This window comes from Sapajus apella, unplaced genomic scaffold (assembly GCF_009761245.1).
Source record: "Sapajus apella isolate SASKATOON/1434 unplaced genomic scaffold, GSC_monkey_1.0 scaffold55, whole genome shotgun sequence".
In the NCBI taxonomy this organism is placed as follows: domain Eukaryota; kingdom Metazoa; phylum Chordata; class Mammalia; order Primates; family Cebidae; genus Sapajus; species Sapajus apella.
This window is the reverse complement of record NW_022436995.1, coordinates 10,466,560-10,472,983: the sequence shown is the minus strand read 5'-3', so window position 1 is coordinate 10,472,983 and position 6,424 is coordinate 10,466,560. Positions and strand designations below refer to the sequence as shown.

At 48.8% G+C, this 6,424-nt stretch overlaps 1 long non-coding RNA gene across 1 annotated transcript; it reads right to left on the bottom strand.

The window, feature by feature from the left end:
• Positions 1–2,394: 2,394 nt before the first annotated feature.
• LOC116527725 lies at positions 2,395–5,807 on the bottom strand. Its single transcript, XR_004258690.1, has 2 exons — positions 5,364–5,807; positions 2,395–2,602 (listed from the first exon to the last, which is right to left on the bottom strand). It is a non-coding gene; the product is annotated as an uncharacterized LOC116527725 (long non-coding RNA).
• Between the last annotated feature and the right edge of the window lie 617 nt (positions 5,808–6,424).

Genomic DNA, 6,424 nt, shown 5'->3' with positions numbered 1-6,424 from the left:
GGGAGTGCATTCCACTGTGGGAGTGTTTTCCACTGTGGGAGTGTATTGCACCGTGGGAGTGGATTCAACCTTGGGAGTGTATTCCACTGTGAGAGTGTTTTCCACTGTGGGGGTGGATTCCACTTTGGGAGTGGATTCAACCGTGGGAGTATATTCCACTGTGAGAGTGTTTTCCACTGTGGGGGTGGATTCCACCGTGGGAGTGTATTCCACCGTGGGAGTGTATTCAACTGTGGGAGTGTATTCAACTGTGAGAGTGTATTGTACAGTGGGAGTGGATTTCACCATGGGAGTGTATTCCACTGTGGGAGTGTTTTCCACTGTGGGAGTGGATTCCACCGTGGGAGTGGATTCAACCGTGGGAGTGGATTCCACTGCGGGAGTGGATTCCACTGTGGGAGTGGATTCAACTGTGGGAGTGCGGAGTGTATTGCACTATGGGAGTGGATTCCACTATGGGAGAATGACTAGGAGCCATCTCAAAATTAATACATATGGCCAAAACCAAACTCGGCTTTTCCTTCAAACTTGCTCCTCCTCCCTGCTCCCTGGACTTCCCACGTCTGTCAATGGTACCACCACCCACTCATGCTTAAGCAAAATATCCCAGAGTTATCTCAAATTCCTCTCTTCATCCCCCACACCCAAGCAATCGGCAAGTCCCTGACAATCCCACCCTCAACACACACCCCAGTCTGTCCATGTTCCTCCATCTCTTCACGGCCACCCCAATGTGGGCCAGCACCACTTCCCTGCTGGACTAAAGTCTCACTCCTGGGCCGCAGCGATGCCCTCCTCTACCTGCAGCCCCCGCCCCTTCCTGACCAAACGTAGGGCTCCCTCTCTAACCACAAGTGATAAGCCCCAGATTAGAAACACTGGATGAGTGAGCCATTATTTTAGAGCTAAGCAGCCTTAGGCCTCCCTGGGTCAGCACTGCTCATCTGCAAAATGGACAGGCAAAGGTGGCGTGGTGTATTCTCTGTGGCCCCAGGCATCACATTCCTGGGCAAAGTTTCCAGCAATATTTGGGCTCTGAAGGGACCATAAGAGGTAGGCCAATGGGCATCTCTATGGAAACTGGTTCCTCTAGGCTGAAGGAGGGTGGACCCTCCAGGCCAGATCCCTGCCTTCACTACTGCCTCCCACTGCACTCGCCACACAGCAGCCGGGGTCAGCTTTGTATAATGGAAACCAGGCCACACCACTTCCCTGCTTAAAAGCCTCCAGTGGCTTCAAGCACCTTTTGAATAGAACGGAAACTTCTCATCCCACACAGGGTCCCCAGTGCCTGCTCCCCACCTGCTCCATCATCCTTGTTGTGGCTTCTTCCTCCCTGCTCACAGGGCAGCAGCTGCAGGCATCTCATCAGGGTTCCAGACAGGAGGACTGGAAGGGAAAAGGGCAAAATGGGGCCTGCCTGGGAGCTCGTCCATTTTCATCACAATAGTAATAACTTTTCTGGGATCCCCATCCAGGAGACGTCTGCTTATAGCTCACTGGCAAGACCACATCACATGGACACCCATGGCTTTAGGAGAATTTGGGAAATAGAATTTGCTTGTTTGTTCATTTTAGAGATGGGGTGTCCCTCTGTTGCCCAGGTTGGAGTGCAGTGCTGCAATCATAGCTCAGTGCAGTTTCAAACTCCTGGGCTCAATCGATTACCCTGCCTCAGCCTTCTCAGCAGGTGGGATTACAGGCATGTACCACCACACCTGGCTAGTTGCTTTTTCAATTTTTTGTAGAGACAGGGTCTCACTATGTTGCCCAGGCTGGTCGCAAACTCCTGGTCTCGGGCAATCCTCTCGCTTGGCCTCCCAAAGCTCTGGAATATCCGTTTATTTTTTTAGAGGTGCCTGTTGCTGCCCTAAATAAAAGTGGGGTCACCTAAGAAGGCAGAAATGGAGAATGAAGTGGCTGGTCCACCAGTGCCACCAAGACAGACTGAAGGTTCCATGAAGTGGGGCCACGTCTTCTCTTCTGAGTCAGGCTCAGATTTTGGAATTCTGTGTTCAGTAAACAGCTACTGAGGAGCTGTTTTTTTTTTTTTTTCCTTGTCAAACGCCTTGCATGACCCAGCATTAAGGAGATAAACCAGGCTGGGCGCGGTGGCTCACACCTATAATTCCAGCACTTTGGGAGCAGAAGTGGGTGGATCACAAGGTCAAGAGATTGAAGCCATCCTGGCCAACATGGTGAAGCCCCATCTCTACTAAAAATACAAAAATTAGCTGGGTGTGGTGGTATGTGCCTATAGTCTCAACTACTCAGGAGGCTGAGGCAGAAGAATTGCTTGAACCAAGGAGGCGGAGGTTGCAGTGAGCCAAGACTGCACCACTGCACTCCAGCCTGGTGACAGAGCAAGGCTCTGTCTCAAAAAAAAAGAGACCTTTTTTTTTGCCACCTCTCTTGCCCTGTAGAGGCTCACTAATGCTGGGAGACAGGCCGCCCAGCAAACTGTGGCATGTCAGGTTCCGCACAAGTTGACACAGAAGGGGTGGTAAAGGCACAGAAACTGCATCCTGTATTCTTGCATCCTCCTAGCTCCAGGCATCCTTCTTGAGAGAAAGGAGGCAGCTCCACAGAGAGGGGCCTTGAGCTGTAAGCAGGAAACAGAGAAGGCAGGAGGAGCAATACAGTGATGAGGGCGGCATGGCCCAAGACATGGAGATGCGCATGGGCATCCCCTGTTCGGGAACTCGTGATAGTGGGGCAGAGTTGCAATCTAAGAGGAGGAGAGGTGAGGAAGAGGGGAGGGCAGCTCGGATAGGAGGGAAGAAAACCTAACTGTGAAGGACCTCAGGGGTCACCCCAAGAAGTTGACATTTTCCTATAGCAGTCATCAAAGGGGTGTCAGCTGAAGGGCAATGAGATCAGATTTGTGAGCTTCTTTGTTTTTGCTTTATTTTGTTTTGTTTTTGAGGCAGGGTCTCACTGTGTCAGGCAAGCTGGGGTGCAATGTCACAATCACAGCCCACTGCAACCTGAACCTCCCAGGCTCGAGCAATCCTCCCACCTCAGCCTCCCGAGCAGCCAGAACTGCAGGCACTTGCCACCGTGACCAGCTGATTTTTTTCTATTTTCTGTAAAGATGGGGTCTCGCTATGTTGCCCAGGCTGGCAGACTTGGGTTTTAGAAAGGACATTCTGGCAGCAATGGATGAGGTGGATCAAGAGGCGGAGACAGGGAGATCACGTAAGGGGACATTAAAGCAATCCTAAATCAAGAAGGCCTGAATTAATGAAGAGGGAGAAGAGATGGATCCTGAAGACAGAGAGAGAGAGTACCAAGCCACCAGGAAAGATCAGGCACCGGTCTTTCTCTCTGCTTGGAGATCTACTCCTGCCCCTGAGTCCTACCCCTTCCATGCTCCTCTGTCACCACATTCTTTTCGTCATGCAACAGACCAGACTAAGTGACTTTATATATATATATATATTTTTTTTTTCTTTCTTTTTTTTTTTTTTGAAGCAGAGTCTTGCTCTGTAACCCAGGCTGGAGTGCAGTTGTACGATCTTGGTTTACTGCAACCTTCACCTCCCGGGTTCAAGCAATTCTGCTTGTATTCTTAGTAGAGAGGGGTTTCACGTGTTAGCCAGGATGGTCTCAAACTCCTGACCTCATGATCTGCCAGTCTTGGCCTCCCAAAGTGCTGGGATTACAGGTGTGAGCTATTGCTCCCAGCCCTGAGTGATTCAGGGTGACTCAGGTGACTCTCTCTCTCCCCTCTGGTTGTGAGGCCAGAGTATGTGTGATTTTGCATCACTGCACCCAGTTCTAGCACCCTGACCATCACTGCTGATGTGTGGTAGAAACGCAGCGCACGTTCACAGGAAGTACGGACCATGCAATGGTGATGATGCAGCAGGAAAAGTGGTAAATGCCATTCTCAGAGCCCAGATTATATCCTACGGGGACCAGGAAGACATAGGGAGTTTTAAATATAGAGGGGACATGGTCAGCTCTGTGTTTGCAATTAATCCATCTGGCAACTGTGGAAGATGTATTTGAATAGGGCAAGACTCGAGAGAGGGGGACCAGTCCAAAGCTATTTCTAACTTTCCAGGCAAGGGAGGAGGAGACCTGAATGTGGAGAGAGGAGAAGGAATAGAAGGGAAGGATCAGCCTGAGAAGTAGCAAGGAGGTGGGACTGGTGAGGTCTGATGATCAACTAGAAGACAGTCAATCGGTTGGCTTAGGCAATTGGGTCTATGATGTCATTTGCTGAGACTGGGCAGTGGGTAGGGGGAGGTGCCATAATGAGCTCCCCTTGGGACATGTTGAGGCTAAGATAACTGTGGAGCATTCTAGGGAGAAATGCAATAGGCTCGCTATGTGAGACTGAAGGTCAGGGTGGAGCCTAGGGCTAGAGGTAGAGATTTCTGAGTCATCGGCTCAGAAAGGCAGTGACCACAGTGACATGGGAGACTGAGAGTCACCTGGAAAGCCATTGTCAAGTGAGAAAAACAGTAGCTCACGGAGACAGCCATCAAAAGTGCCCACCTTTGAGGGTCTGCAGAGGGAAAGGACCCTTCAAAGAGAGAGAGAGGAGGAAAGGAAACAGGGGGAACCAGGACAGAGCAGTGGTGTCCCAAGTGTTGATGAAGAAAGTTCAGGAAGGATGAGTAGTCAACAGGGTCAAAATCAATGGGAGACCTAAAGGTCTCTGCTGGGTTTGGCAACACGATGGTCACTGGTGACCTTTGCCAAAGCAGTTTCCATGGTGCTGGGGGTGGAGTCATGTTGCTTCAGGCTGGGGAACACATCAGAGGTAAGAAAGTAGAGGCAGCTCAGTTAGTTAATGGCTTTGTTACAAATGATATTCCACCTTCTGCCAAAACAGAACCCACTGTAAAATATACATTACAATGATCAAGTAACATAGCATAGTTAAAGACCTAGAACTGTGCCAGGCTTACAGTGCTACCCAGTACAGGTTAGGTATATTTGCTTCTTATATTAATAGGCATATATCCAATAATACTGTTAAAACAGAAAATTAAAAACCATGTACAGATATAGACCTGAAAGAATTCAAAGCCAGGATTTGAACGTCCATAGTCCCAGCAGAATTATTCATGATAGCCAAGAGGTGAAAGTAACCCAGATGCCTACTGATGAATCAATGGATAAACAAAATGTGGTATATACATACCATGAAATATTATTTAACCTTTCAAAGGAAAGGAGGGGCCAGGTGCGGTGACTCATGCCTGTAATCCCAGCACTTTGGGAGGCCAAGGTGGGTGGATCACTTGAAGTCAGGAATTCAAGACAGCCTGGCCAACTCCTGACCATGGTGAAACCCTATCTCTACTAAATATTCAAAATACAAATTAGCCACGAGGGGTGGTGCGCACCTGTAATCCCAGCTGCTCAGGTGGCTGAGGAAGGAGTATCACTGGAGCCGGGGCAGGCGGGAGGTTGCAGTGAGCCAAGATCACATCACTGCACTCCAGCCTAGGCGATAGGGTGAGACTCTGCTCAAATAAGCAAACAAGTAAATAAGTGGAAGGGAATTCTGGCATATGCTACAATGGTGAACCTTGAGGATGTTATGCTACGTGTAATAAGCCAGTCAAGAAAGACAAACACTGTAGGGTTCCACATACAGAAGTGCCTAGAGAAGTCAAATTCACAGACACGAAAGTAGAATGGTGGTTGCCAGGGGCTGAGGGGAGAAGGTAATGGGAAATTATTGTTTAATGAGTATAGGGTTTCAGCTTGGGAAGATTAAAAAACTGTGAGCTGGGCACAGTGGCTCATGCCTGTAATCCCAGCACTTTGAGAGACCAAGGTGGGTGGATCATCAGGTCAGGAGATCAAGACCATCCTGGCTAACATGGTAAAACTCCGCTCTACTAAAAATACAAAAAAATTAGCTGGGTATGGTGGCACGCACCCATAATCCCAGCTATTAGGGAGGCTGAGACCAGAGAATCGCTTAAACCTGGGAGGTGGAGGTTGCACTGAGCCGAGATCGTGCCACTGCACTCCAGCCTGGGCGACAGAGCGAGACTCTGTCTCAAAAAAAAAAGTTCTCAAGATGGACAGTGCTGATGGTTGCACAGCAAAATGAATGCATTTAACGCTGCTGAACTGTGCACTTCAAAATCGTTTAAAAAATACGTTTTATGCTATATACATTTTATCACAATAAAAAATAAACATGTACAAAGAAAAAGAAAAATATATATTACAATGTGGGCTAGTACAATTGCTGGAATGGCGCGCTTCATTATGCCTGAGCTTTCTGGTAACCAAGCTATGAAGAGTGATGTTTGAGTCTGATATTTAATAAAAGGAAAAATACTGCTATTTCCAGAGATCTCAGTGTCCACCCCACCCGCAGCCCTGGCCAGGACTCAATTATAGCAGGCGTTTGCCTCGGTGACTCTTAGACAAGAGGCGCTGGAGAGCA